Here is a 15560-nt window from a genome sequence, read left to right as displayed (position 1 = left end):
GGAGAGTCCGAGAGGTGAGCGCAGTGTAAAAGGAGAGTCCGAGAGGTGAGCGCAGTGTAAAAGGAGAGTCCGAGAGGTGAGCGCAGTGTAAAAGGAGAGTCCGAGAGGTGAGCGCAGTGTAAAAGGAGAGTCCGAGAGGTGAGCGCAGTGTAAAAGGAGAGTCCGAGAGGTGAGCGCAGTGTAAAAGGAGAGTCCGAGAGGTGAGCTCAGTGCAAAAGGAGAGTCCGAGAGGTGAGAGGAGAGTCCGGGAGGTGACCTCAGTGTAAAAGGAGAGTCCGAGAGGTGAGCTCAGTGTAAAAGGAGAGTCCGAGAGGTGAGCGCGGTGTAAAAGGAGAGTCCGAGAGGGGAGCGCGGTGTAAAAGGAGAGTCCGAGAGGGGAGCGCGGTGTAAAAGGAGAGTCCGAGAGGGGAGCGCAGTGTAAAAGGAGAGTCCGAGAGGGGAGCGCAGTGTAAAAGGAGAGTCCGAGAGGGGAGCGCGGTGTAAAAGGAGAGTCCGAGAGGGGAGCCCGGTGTAAAAGGAGAGTCCGAGAGGGGAGCGCAGTGTAAAAGGAGAGTCCGAGAGGGGAGCGCGGTGTAAAAGGAGAGTCCGAGAGGGGAGCCCAGTGTAAAAGGAGAGTCCGAGAGGTGAGCGCGGTGTAAAAGGAGAGTCCGAGAGGTGAGCGCGGTGTAAAAGGAGAGTCCGAGAGGGGAGCGCGGTGTAAAAGGAGAGTCCGAGAGGGGAGCGCGGTGTAAAAGGAGAGTCCGAGAGGGGAGCCCAGTGTAAAAGGAGAGTCCGAGAGGTGAGCGCGGTGTAAAAGGAGAGTCCGAGAGGGGAGCGCGGTGTAAAAGGAGAGTCCGAGAGGGGAGCGCAGTGTAAAAGGAGAGTCCGAGAGGGGAGCGCGGTGTAAAAGGAGAGTCCGAGAGGGGAGCCCAGTGTAAAAGGAGAGTCCGAGAGGTGAGCGCGGTGTAAAAGGAGAGTCCGAGAGGTGAGCGCGGTGTAAAAGGAGAGTCCGAGAGGTGAGCGCAGTGTAAAAGGAGAGTCCGAGAGGTGAGCACGGTGTAAAAGGAGAGTCCGAGAGGTGAGCGCGGTGTAAAAGGAGAGTCCGAGAGGTGAGCGCGGTGTAAAAGGAGAGTCCGAGAGGTGAGCGCAGTGTAAAAGGAGAGTCCGAGAGGGGAGCGCAGTGTAAAAGGAGAGTCCGAGAGGGGAGCGCAGTGTAAAAGGAGAGTCCGAGAGGTGAGCGCAGTGTAAAAGGAGAGTCCGGGAGGTGAACGCAGTGTAAAAGGAGAGTCCGAGAGGTGAGCGCGGTGCAAAAGGAGAGTCCGGGAGGTGAGCGCGGTGTAAAAGGAGAGTCCGAGAGGTGAGCGCAGGGTAAAAGGAAAGTCCGAGAGGTGAGCGCAGTGTAAAAGGAGAGTCCGAGAGGTGAGCGCAGTGTAAAAGGAGAGTCCGGGAGGTGAACGCAGTGTAAAAGGAGAGTCCGAGAGGTGAGCGCAGTGTAAAAGGAAAGTCCGAGAGGTGAGCGCAGTGTAAAAGGAGAGTCCGAGACGTGAGCGCAGTGTAAAAGGAGAGTCCGAGAGTGAGAGGAGAGTCCGGGAGGTGAACGCAGTGTAAATCTAAGGCAAGTCATGGCAGCAGAGCTCGCACCTGTGATATGCTCCTCCTACACTATGTGGGAAGTTATGGACACTACAGGTGTCCCTGGCGACCGTGTGTGCAGGAAGTGTGTCCAGCTACAGCTACTGACTAACCGTATTTCAGAGCTGGAGCTGCGGGTGGATTCACTGTGGAGCATCCGCAATGCTGAGATTATCATGGATAGCACGTTCAGTGAGGTGGTCACACCGCAGGTAAAGATTACGCAGGCAGAAAGGAAATGGGTGACCGCCAGGCAGAGTAAAAGGACTAGGCAGGTAGAGCAGGAGTCCCCTGGGGCCATCTCCCTCTCAAACAGATATTCTGCTTTGGATACTGTTGGGGGAGATGGCTTATCAGGGGAAAGCAGCAAGAGCCAGGTTCGGGGCACCACGGGTGGCTCTGCTGCACAGGAGGGGAGGAAGAAGAGTGGCAGGGCTATAGTGATAGGGGATTCAATTGTAAGGGGAACAGATAGGCGTTTCTGCGGCCGTAAATGTGACTCCAGGATGGTATGTTACCTCCCTGGTGCTAGGGTCAAGGATGTCACGGAGCGGCTGCAGGGCATTCTGGAGGGGGAGGGTGAACAGCCAGTAGTCGTGGTCCATATCGGTACCAACGACATAGGTAAAAAAAGGGATGAGGTCCTGCAAGGTGAATTTAAGGAGTTAGGAGATAAATTAAAAAGCAGGACCTCAAAGGTAGTGATCTCAGGATTACTACCAGTGCCACGTGCTAGTGAGTATAGGAACAGGAGAATAGACCAGATGAATGCGTGGCTGCAGGGATGGTGTAGGAGGGAGGGATTTAGATTCCTGGGACATTGGGACTGGTTCTGGGGAAGGTGGGACCTGTACAAGCGGGACGGGTTACACCCGAGCAGGACTGGGACCAATGTCCTCGCGGGGGTGTTTGCTAGTGCTGTTGGGGAAGGTTTAAACTAGAATGGCAGGGGGATGGGAACCTGAGCGGGGAGTCAGAGGAGGGGGCAACAAGGATAGAAACAAAAGACAGAAAGGGAAGAAGCAATAGTGGAAGGCAGAGAAAACAAGGACGAAAAACAAATCGGGCCATAGTGCAAAATAAAACTAAGATGACTAGCAATCTTAAAAAGACAAGTCTAAAGGCATTGTGTCTTAATGCGCGGAGCATTCGCAATAAAGTAGATGAATTAACAGCGCAGATAGATAGTAACGGTTATGATATAGTTGCGATTACGGAGACATGGCTGCAGGGTGACCAAGGATAGGAACTGAACATCCAGGGGTATTCAATATTTAGGAAGGACAGGCAAAAAGTTAAAGGAGGTGGGGTAGCGTCGTTAGTAAAGGAGGAAATCAATGCAACAGTGAGGAAGGATATTGGCTCGGAAAATCACAATGTGGAGTCTGTATGGGTGGAGCTAAGAAACACCAAGGGGCAGAAAACGTTGGTGGGGGTTGTCTTTCGACCCCCAAACAGTGCTGGAGATGTAGGGGAGGGCATTAAACAGGAAATTAGAGACACATGCAAGAAGGGTACAACGATAATCATGGGTGACTTTAATCTACATATAGATTGGTCAAACCAAATTAGCAGTACTGTGGGGGAGGAATCCCTGGAGTGTGTACATGATGGTTTTCTAGACCAGTACGTTGAGGAACCAGCTAGAGAACAGGCAACCCTAGACTGGGTATTGTGCAATGAGAAAGGATTAATTAACAATCTTGTTGTGCGGGGTCCCTTAGGGAAGAGCGACCATAACATGATAGAATTCCTCATTAAGATGGAGAGTGAAGTAGTCGAATCCGAAACTAGGGTCCTGAATCTAAATAAAGGAAATGATGAAAGTATGAGGTGCGAGTTGGCTATGATAGATTGGGGAACTTTACTAAAAGGGATGACGGTGGATAGGCAATGGCTAATATTTAAAGAACGTGTGCAGGAATTACAACAATTATTCATTCCTGTCTGGCACAAAAATAAAACAGAAAGGTGGCTCAACTGTGGCTTACAAAAGAAATTAGGGATAGTATTAGATCCAAAGAGGAGACATATAAAATTGCCAGAAAAAGCGGCAAACCTGAGAATTGGGAGCAGTTCAGAATTCAGCAAGGGAGGTCAAAGAGATTGATCAAGAGGGGAAAATAGAGTATGAGAGTAAACTAGCAGGGAACATAAAAACTGACTGTAAAAGCTTCTATAAATATGCCAAGAGAAAAAGATTAGTGAAGACAAATGTAGGTCCCTTACAGTCAGAAACGGGGGAAATTATAATGGGGAACAAAGAAATGGCAGAACAATTAAACACATACTTTGGTTCTGTCTTCACAAAGGAGGACACAAATAACCTGCCAGAAATGTTAGGGAACCAAGGGTCTAGTGAGAGGGAGGAACTGAAGGAAACCAGTATTCGTAAAAAAATAGTGCTAGGGAAATTAATGGGGCTAAAGGCTGACAAATCCCCAGGGCCTGATAATCTACATCCCAGAGTATTAAAGGAAGTGGCCCTGGAAATAGTGGATGCATTGGTGATCATCTTCCAAAATTCTATAGACTCTGGAACAGTTCCTACAGATTGGAGGGTGGCAAATGTAACCCCACTATTTAAAAAAGGAGGGAGAGAAAAAACAGGGAATTACAGACCAGTTAGCCAAACATCAGTAGAGGGGAAAATGCTAGAGTCTATTATAAAAGATGTGATAACTGAACACATGGAAGGCATTAACGGGATTGGACAAAGTCAGCATGGGTTTATGAAAGGGAAATCATGCTTAACAAATCTACTGGAGTTTTTTGAGGATGTAACTGGTAGAATAGATAGAGGAGAACCAGTGGATGTGGTGTATTTGGATTATCAGAAGGCTTTTGATAAGGTCCCACACAAGAGGTTTGTGTGCAAAGTTAAAGCACATGGGATTGGGGGGAATATACTGGCATGGATTGAAAATTGGTTGACAGACAGGAAACAGAGAGCAGGAATAAACGGGTCTTTTTTGGGGTGGCAGGCAGTGACTAGTGGGGTACCGCAGGGATCAGTACTTGGGCCCCAGCTATTCACAATATATATCAATGATTTGGATGAGGGAACGGAATGTAACATTTCCAAGTTTGCAGATGACACAAAGCTGGGGTGGAACGTGAGCTGTGAGGAGGATGCAAAGAGGCTCCAATGTGATTTAGACAAGTTGGGTGAGTGGGCAAGAACATGGCAGATGCAGTATAACGTGGATAAATGTGAGGTTATCCACTTTGGTTGTAAAAACAGAAAGACAGATTATTATCTGAATGTTGATAGATTGGGAAAAGGGGAGGTGCAACGAGACCTGGGTGTCCTTGTACACCAGTCGCTGAAAGCGAGCATTCAGGTGCAGCAAGCAGTTAGGAAGGCGAATGGTATGTTGGCCTTCATTGCAAGAGGATTTGAGTACAGGAGCAGGGATGTCTTACTGCAGTTATACAGGGCCTTGGTGAGACCACATCTGGAGTATTGTGTGCAGTTTTGGTCTCCTTATCTGAGGAAGGATGTCCTTGCCATGGAGGGAGTGCAACGAAGGTTTACCAGACTGATTCCTGGGATGGCAGGACTGACGTATGAGGAGAGATTGGGTCGTCTTGGCCTATATTCACTAGAGTTTAGAAGAATGAGAGGTGATCTCATCGAAATATATAAAATTCTAACACGACTAGACAGACTAGATGCAGGGAGGATGTTCCCGCTGGCTGGGGAGTCCAGAACCAGGGGTCACAGTCTCAGGATACGGGGTAGGCCATTTAGAACCGAGATGAGGAGAAATTTCTTCACTCAGAGGGTGGTGAACCTGTGGAATTCTTTACCACAGAAGGCAGTGGAGGCCAAGTCATTAGATGTGTTCAAGAAGGAGATAGATATATTTCTTAATGCTAAAGGGATCAAGGGATATGGGAAAAAGCAGGAACAGGTTACTGAGTTAGACGATCAGCCATGATCATTTTGAATGACGCAGCAGGCCCGAAGGGCCGAATGGCCTACTCTTGCTCCTATTTTCTATGTTTCTATGTGTAATTAAACAACTTTGGTCAACATGGGAAGTAAGAGATAGTATAAAACTAAGAGAAAGGGTTTATACGAAGGCAAAGAACAGCAGAGATTCCACGAACAGGGAGAGGGATAAAGAGCAGTAAATGGATACAAAGAAAGTGGTAAGAGCTGCAAAAAGGGAATGAGAAAAAGCTTGCGAGGGAAATCAAGGACAACGCTAAAGGGTTTTACAAATATATTAAGAGAGAGGGTGGCTGAGAGAAATGTGGGCTCTAATGACAGACGCAGGTGATACTGTAATTGGAAATCAGGAAATAGCAGACTTGCTAAATAATTACTTTATATCGGTCTTCACTGTAGAAGAGGAGGATAAAATACCAGAGATACAAGGAAAACTAAAAATAAATCAAGGGGAGGAACTAACAAGATTCAATATAAGTAAAATGGTGATGGAGAAAATAATGAGACTAAAGAGAGATAAATCTCCAGGACCTGATAGTTTCCCCCCCAGGGGATTAAAAGTCGGTGAGGAAATTGCAGATGCTTTAATCGTGATCTTCCAAAACTCTCTCGATTCAGGCATTGTCCCCTTGGATTGGGAAACTGCCAATGTCACTCCATTATTTAAGAAGGGTAGGAGAGATAAACCAGGAAATTATTGACCTGTTAGTCCAGCATCAGTTGAGGGGAAATTACTAGAATCTGTTACTAGGGACAGAGTGACTGAGTATTTGGACAAATATGAGCTGATCAGAGAGAGCCAGCATGGATTTGTAAAAGGTAAATCATGTTTAATGAACCTAGTTGAATTTTTTGAGATGGTAACTAATGTGGTAGATAAGGGGGTGTCTATGGGTGTTATTTTATGGACTTCCAGAAGGCATTCGATAAGGTTCCACATGAATAACGTTAACAAAGGTGAAAGTGCATGGAAGTGGAGGCAACCTACTGACATGGGCAGGGAATTGGTTCGGAGGTAGGAGAGAGAGAGTAGGGATATTGGGTATGTACTCAGATTGACAGGATGTGACTAGTGGTGTCCCCCAGGGATCTGTACTGGGGCCTCAGCTTTTCACTATATTTATGAACGAAGGAATAGAGAGGTGTATTTCTAGGTTTGCTGACGACACTAAGTTAGGTGGCACTGTAAATAGTGTAGATGGGAGCAGAAAGTTGCAAAGGGACATTGATAGATTCAGTGAGTGGGCAAAACTGTGGCAGATGGAGATCAATGTGGGGAAGTGTTGAGTTTGGGGGTCAAATGAAAATTTTAAAACTGAGATTAATAGATTTATGTTAGGCAAGGGTATTAACAATTACGGATACCTGGACTCCTAAATCTCTCTGTTCCTCCACAGTTCCTGGCTTCTCACCATTTAGAAAATACTCTGATCGATCTTTGTTAGGTCCAAAGTGGATGACTTCACACTTCCCCACATTGATCTCCATCTGCCACAGTTTTGCCCACTCACTGAATCTATCAATGTCCCTTTGCAACTTTCTGCTCCCATCTACACTATTTACAGTGCCTCCTAACTTAGTGTCGTCAGCAAACTTAGAAATACACCTCTCTATTCCTTCATTCATAAATATAGTGAAAAGCTGAGGCCCCAGTACAGATCCCTGGGGGACACCACCAGTCACATCCTGTCAATCTGAGTACATACCCAATCTCTCTACACTCCGTCTCCTACCTCCTAACCAATTCCCTACCCATGTCAGTAGGTTGTTTTCAATTCCATGCACTTTCATGATGAACTTGTCATGTGAGTGGGATCCATCTACGAGGACGTGCTTACAAAACATAAAAATAAAAGAAAATTATCTTTCCAAAGCTTCAAACACTGAGGTGTTGGTTCCCTGGCACCGGCTCAGCCTGGCAGTTAGGTCATTCAGGAGACAGGCAGCTCCTCACCATACTTCTTACATCTTGTACCATCACAACATCAAATGCTGTACTTGAGGCACTTAAAAAGCAAACTCACCTTAAGGAGCAAAAACTAATTGGGAGCCCAAATGTTTTCTCAAAAATGAACATTAATGAAAATTTCAGAAACAGTTGTCGAACAAAAAGAACATTAAAAAGGTAAACATTGAGAAACGTAAACTATGAGCTCCTTTACATTCCTTACATTCCAAATAGGTGCCAAGACAAGAACAGACCCAGGGTATGTCCCACAAAGAGATGGAGGAAGAAAGGGTGTGAATAAGAACAGAAGGGAAGAGTGATTGTTGCACATACACTGGGTGTACCAGGCCCGCCAGATAGCATTGTTCAGACGAATTTTGTCCCTCCACAGAAGTCTCAAGCCTTTGAATGTCTTCCATTTTGGAGAAACCAGCTTTCCACTGAAACAGAAAATGATAAGGGTCAGTCATCCAGGACCAGCAGCATTCGATACAGCTTGTGCACCAATCTCATTGTGCCAGCACTGCTTTCCTCTCACGATTTCACACGGTCAGCTCATTACAACCATTGTGCACTGGTGTAAGGAGCACACTTCATGCATCAACAAGGTATCCAGTGAACCAGCAGACCTTAAAGGGCTGCAGCTCACATTTAAAGTGTAGCTGCAATGAACACCTAGAAAACAGGATTTAAGTTACAGAAGAGGTGAAGGAATTTTTGAGGTGTGTTTTGGAGAACTTTCTTTACCAGCATGTTTCCAGCCAGCAAGGAAGGAGGCATTGCTGGATCTGGTTCTGGGGAATGAGGCGGGCCAAGTGGAGTAAGTGGGGGAACATTTAGGAAACATTGATCATAGTATCATAACATTTAGAATAGCGATGGAAAAGGACATGGACCGTCTAAAGTAAAAATACTCAATTGGAGGAGGGCCAATTTCAGTGGGATGAGAACGGATCTGACCCGGGTAAACTGGAATCAAAGATTGGCAGGCAAAACTGTAATTGAACAATGGGCGGCCTTTAAAGAGGAGATGGTTGGGGTACAGTCTAGGTACATTCCCACGAGGGGGAAAGTTAGGGCAACTAAAGCCAGAGCTCCCTGGATGACAAAAGAGATAGAGAGTAAGATGAAGCAGAAAAAAGGGGTTTATGACAGATGTCAGGTTGATAATACAAGTGAGAACCAGTCTGAATATACAAAGTTTAGAGGGGAAGTGAAAAAGGAAATAAGAGGGGCAAAGAGAGAGTATGAGAATAGACTGGCGGCCAACATAAAAGGGAATCCAAAAGTCTTCTACAGGCATGTAAACAGTAAACAGGTAGTAAGAGGAGGGGTGGGGCCAATTGGGGAACAAAATGGAGATCTACTCATGGAGGCAGAGGGGATGGCCGAGGTACTAAATGAGTACTTTGCATCTGTGTTTACCAAGGAAGAAGATGCTGCCAGAGTCTCAGTAAAGGAAGATGTAGTTGAGATACTGGATGGGCTAAAAATTGATAAAAAGGAGGTACTAGAAAGGCTGGCTGTACTTTAAGTAGATAAGTCACCCGGTCCGGATGGGATGCATCCTAGGTTGCTGAGGGAAGTAAGGGTGGAAATTACAGAGGTACTGGCCATAATCTTCCAAACATCCGTAGATACGGGGGTGGTGCCAGAGGACTGGAGAATTGCAAATGTTACACCCTTGTTCAAAAAAAGAAAATAAAGATAAACCCATCAACTACAGGCCAGTCAGTTTAACCTCAGTGGTGGGGAAACTTTTAGAAACGATAATCTGGGACAGAATTAGGAGTCACTTGGACAAGTGTGGATTGATCAGGGAAAGCCAGCACGGATTTGTTGAAGGCAAAGCGTGTTTAACTTGATAGAGTTTTTTGATGAGATAACAGAGGGTTGATGAGGGCAATGCAGTTGATGTGGTGTATATGGACTTCCAAAAGGCATTTGATAGGAGAGTGCCTCTCGGCTCTAATTTATCAGAAGCAGTGCTCAAAATGTCTGACTAGATGGAATCGAGTGAGTGAGTGTAGTCTCCTGTATCTATAAGCCTTGTAAGTAAATGTGAGGAGAGTATTCAGGACTCGGGAAGATTACCAAGGTAAAAGAACCCAGAACTGGCCCACTCCAAGTACATGGCCAAAGGATACATGCCACAAAGAATTTTCTCTCAACCTGAAGTAGCTTCACTGAGGTAGCAAGAAGTCTGCAGGTAAACTTTTAGCTCTTTGATACATGCTCATTTATGTTCACATTGCCGCCTGGCAGGCTTTGCTGCTGCACTGGAACAAGCTTCTAATGATTCTTATAAATCCTGCAACTTGGGACCATCAATCACACTGCCAACAGAAGCTGCCCGGATGCCATAGATTCATGGACTTGAATAAGTGGGCTGGGTATTTGGGTGACACTATCATGATCTTTGAGAACTTGGTATCCCTACACTGATCCTCGCCCCTAAATCTTTCCAAGTATCTGAACCTATGTTGTATTACGATCCAGTGGGTGCATCTGCCTCATTACAATCCATTTATCTTTGGTCGGTGGTTGTTTCATGGGGATTGTGAACAGGGCTGAAAAGAACATCTCTGTTCACTTAGAAGCGATCCATCCAGTCCTACTGGCCCGCTAAATATGGCAGCGTAATGGACTGCTGTAAAATTGAAGCATTGTGACTGCTACACATACATCATGTGTATTTGGTTACAGACTACATTTTAATGGAATCTCTTTCTGTTCTTGAAGGCCATGAGATTGGCTGTAGGGACTTGATGGTCACATGATGCTCTAGCCCTTGAGGAAACCAGTTATATGTAAACGTGCAGTTTACACGCTGTTGGCAGCATTCCAGGGGTAAACTGATGAGAGTTTGCCCTGGTGAACAAATAAACCATCCTGTTCTCATATCCCTTTATCCCCCTTTCCCTCAACCACTGATCCATCTTGACACCTATTTATTTTTTCCTCCCTTCTAACTGGTTTTTAATCAAATTTGCTACCCTTCCCCAAATTCCATATCCCTTAATCTTCACCAATGGTCTTTTGTTTGGTACCTTGTCAAAGGCTTTCTGAAAGTCCATGTACACTGCATTCACTGCACTTCCCTCATCCACCACATCCGTCACCTCCTCAAAGAACTATCAGGATTGTTAAGCACGATCTTCCTTTCTGAAATCAGTGTTTACTGCTTCGAATTATATTTTTGTCATCTATATATTGAGTTATTTCATCATTAAAGATTCCAAAGTTTTCCCTACCACAGATATTAAACTAATTGGCCTTAATTACCCAGGTTCGCTCTGTCATTCTATTTGAAAATGGGTATTACATTGAATACTCTCCAGTATACCCCTGGAATCCATATACACTCCACTCTCAGTATACCCCTGGAATCCATATACACTCCACTCTCCAGTACACCCCTGGAATCCATATACACTCCACTCTCCAGTACACCCCTGGAATCCATATACACTCCACTCTCCAGTACACCCCTGGAATCCATATACACTCCACTCTCCAGTACACCCCCGGAATCCATATACACTCCACTCTCCAGTACACCCCTGGAATCCATATACACTCCACTCTCCAGTACACCCCCGGAATCCATATACACTCCACTCTCAGTACACCCCCGGAATCCATATACACTCCACTCTCAGTACACCCCCGGAATCCATATACACTCCACTCTCAGTACACCCCCGGAATCCATATACACTCCACTCTCAGTACACCCCCGGAATCCATATACACTCCACTCTCAGTACACCCCCGGAATCCATATACACTCCACTCTCCAGTACACCCCCGGAATCCATATACACTCCACTCTCCAGTACACCCCTGGAATCCATATACACTCCACTCTCCAGTACACCCCCGGAATCCATATACACTCCACTCTCCAGTACACCCCCGGAATCCATATACACTCCACTCTCAGTACACCCCCGGAATCCATATACACTCCACTCTCAGTACACCCCCGGAATCCATATACACTCCACTCTCCAGTACACCCCCGGAATCCATATACACTCCACTCTCCAGTATACCCCTGGAATCCATATACACTCCACTCTCCAGTACACCCCTGGAATCCATATACACTCCACTCTCAGTACACCCCCGGAATCCATATACACTCCACTCTCAGTATACCCCCGGAATCCATATACACTCCACTCTCAGTACACCCCCGGAATCCATATACACTCCACTCTCAGTATACCCCCGGAATCCATATACACTCCACTCTCAGTATACCCCCGGAATCCATATACACTCCACTCTCAGTACACCCCCGGAATCCATATACACTCCACTCTCAGTATACCCCCGGAATCCATATACACTCCACTCTCAGTACACCCCCGGAATCCATATACACTCCACTCTCAGTATACCCCCGGAATCCATATACACTCCACTCTCAGTACACCCCTGGAATCCATATACACTCCACTCTCAGTACACCCCTGGAATCCATATACACTCCACTCTCAGTATACCCCCGGAATCCATATACACTCCACTCTCAGTACACCCCCAGAATCCATCCACACTCCACTCTCCAGTACACCCCCGGAATCCATATACACTCCACTCTCCAGTACACCCCCGGAATCCATATACACTCCACTCTCCAGTACACCCCTGGAATCCATATACACTCCACTCTCCAGTATACCCCCGGAATCCATATACACTCCACTCTCAGTACACCCCTGGAATCCATATACACTCCACTCTCAGTACACCCCTGGAATCCATATACACTCCACTCTCAGTATACCCCTGGAATCCATATACACTCCACTCTCAGTACACCCCTGGAATCCATATACACTCCACTCTCAGTACACCCCCGGAATCCATATACACTCCACTCTCAGTACACCCCCGGAATCCATATACACTCCACTCTCAGTACACCCCCGGAATCCATATACACTCCACTCTCAGTATACCCCTGGAATCCATATACACTCCACTCTCAGTACACCCCCGGAATCCATATACACTCCACTCTCAGTATACCCCTGGAATCCATATACACTCCACTCTCAGTACACCCCTGGAATCCATATACACTCCACTCTCAGTATACCCCTGGAATCCATATACACTCCACTCTCAGTACACCCCCGGAATCCATATACACTCCACTCTCAGTATACCCCTGGAATCCATATACACTCCACTCTCAGTACACCCCTGGAATCCATATACACTCCACTCTCCAGTACACCCCTGGAATCCATATACACTCCACTCTCAGTACACCCCTGGAATCCATATACACTCCACTCTCAGTACACCCCTGGAATCCATATACACTCCACTCTCAGTATACCCCTGGAATCCATATACACTCCACTCTCAGTACACCCCCGGAATCCATATACACTCCACTCTCAGTATACCCCTGGAATCCATATACACTCCACTCTCAGTACACCCCTGGAATCCATATACACTCCACTCTCAGTACACCCCTGGAATCCATATACACTCCACTCTCAGTACACCCCTGGAATCCATATACACTCCACTCTCAGTACACCCCTGGAATCCATATACACTCCACTCTCAGTACACCCCTGGAATCCATATACACTCCACTCTCAGTACACCCCTGGAATCCATATACACTCCACTCTCCAGTACACCCCCGGAATCCATATACACTCCACTCTCAGTACACCCCTGGAATCCATATACACTCCACTCTCAGTACACCCCTGGAATCCATATACACTCCACTCTCCAGTACACCCCCGGAATCCATATACACTCCACTCTCAGTACACCCCTGGAATCCATATACACTCCACTCTCCAGTACACCCCTGGAATCCATCCACACTCCACTCTCAGTACACCCCTGAAGTATACTTCCTATGGCCTCTGCTATTTCTTCCCCCATATCCCTCAGGACCCTTGGATCCGATCAGGACCTGGCACTTTGTCTTCCTTTAACCAATTCTCTAATGTTTTCCTTTTATTTATTGGTTTTGAATTGCTGTAGCAAAGAGCTGGCACAGACTCAATGGGTGAATGGCCTCATTGTGCGCTGTAAGCTTTTACAGTTTTATGATGGACAGAACATAACTATTTATATTTCTATAGCACTCCTCAAGTGCAGGAGGGTCTCTCATTACATCTCATTACTCGAAATTAAAGGAGGAAAAAACATAACAATTAGTCAGTAAATTATGGCATGGTAGCAGCACGTTAACCTTCAAATATTTCCGACAGTCAGTCTGCCGCATCCAACCCCCAACCCGAATTTACAAAGGCAATCGACCTCCTCGAGACTGAGTTCACACACACACTGTACCCCATCCAACTCCCCACCCTCACACACACACACTGTACCCCATCCAACTCCCCACCCTCACACACACACACTGTACCCCATCCAACTCCCCACCCTCACACACACACTGTACCCCATCCAACTCCCCACCCTCTTACACACACTGTACCCCATCCAACTCCCCACCCTCACACACACTGTACCCCATCCAACTCCCCACCCTCTTACACACACACACTGTACCCCATCCAACTCCCCACCCTCACACACACTGTACCCCATCCAACTCCCCACCCTCACACACACTGTACCCCATCCAACTCCCCACCCTCACACACACACTGTACCCCATCCAACTCCCCACCCTCTCACACACACTGTACCCCATCCAACTCCCCACCCTCTCACACACACATGGACCCCATCCAACTCCCCACCCTCTCACACACACTGTACCCCATCCAACTCCCCACCCTCACACACACACACTGTACCCCATCCAACTCCCCACCCTCACACACACACTGTCCCCCATCCAACTCCCCACCCTTCACACACACACTGTACCCCATCCAACTCCCCACCCTCTCACACACAGACACTGTACCCCATCCAACTCCGCACCCTCTCACACACACTGTACCCCATCCAACTCCCCACCCTCTCACACACACACTGTACCCCATCCAACTCCCCACCCTCTCACACACACACTGTACCCCATCCAACTCCCCACCCTCTCACACACACTGTATCCCATCCAACTCCCCACCCTCTCACACACACACTGTACCCCATCCAACTCCCCACCCTCTCACACACACACTGTACCCCATCCAACTCCCCACCCTCACACACACACACACTGTACCCCATCCAACTCCCCACCCTCTCACACACACACTGTACCCCATCCAACTCCCCACCCTCTCACACACACTGTATCCCATCCAACTCCCCACCCTCTCACACACACACTGTACCCCATCCAACTCCCCACCCTCTCACACACACACTGTACCCCATCCAACTCCCCACCCTCACACACACACACACTGTACCCCATCCAACTCCCCACCCTCACACACACACACACTGTACCCCATCCAACTCCCCACCCTCTCACACACACACTGTACCCCATCCAACTCCCCACCCTCTCACACACACACTGTACCCCATCCAACTCCCCACCCTCTCACACACACTGTACCCCATCCAACTCCCCACCCTCTCACACACACACTGTACCCCATCCAACTCCCCACCCTCTCACACACACTGTACCCCATCCAACTCCCCACCCTCACACACACACTGTACCCCATCCAACTCCCCACCCTCTCACACACACACTGTACCCCATCCAACTCCCCACCCTCACACACACACACTGTACCCCATCCAACTCCCCACCCTCACACACACACTGTACCCCATCCAACTCCCCACCCTCACACACACACTGTACCCCATCCAACTCCCCACCCTCACACACACACTGTACCCCATCCAACTCCCCACCCTCACACACACACTGTACCCCATCCAACTCCCCACCCTCACACACACACACTGTACCCCATCCAACTCCCCACCCTCTCACACACACACTGTACCCCATCCAACTCCCCACCCTCACACACACACTGTACCCCATCCAACTCCCCACCCTCACACACACACTGTACCCCATCCAACTCCCCACCCTCACACACA

At 47.7% G+C, this 15560-nt stretch overlaps 1 protein-coding gene across 1 annotated transcript in view; it reads right to left on the bottom strand.

The window, feature by feature from the left end:
• Window positions 1-7954, bottom strand: part of LOC137344767 (carbohydrate-responsive element-binding protein-like) — a 400141-nt gene extending 392187 nt beyond the window's left edge. The window contains exon 1 of the mRNA XM_068007895.1: window positions 7851-7954. The gene's annotated coding sequence lies outside the window, so the exon portion shown is untranslated. The remainder of the gene's footprint in view (window positions 1-7850) is intronic.
• Between the last annotated feature and the right edge of the window lie 7606 nt (window positions 7955-15560).

Source organism: Heptranchias perlo, chromosome 28 (assembly GCF_035084215.1).
Source record: "Heptranchias perlo isolate sHepPer1 chromosome 28, sHepPer1.hap1, whole genome shotgun sequence".
NCBI lineage: Eukaryota > Metazoa > Chordata > Chondrichthyes > Hexanchiformes > Hexanchidae > Heptranchias > Heptranchias perlo.
Note: the sequence above shows the minus strand (reverse complement) of the source record. Positions and strands in the feature narration are given on the sequence as shown.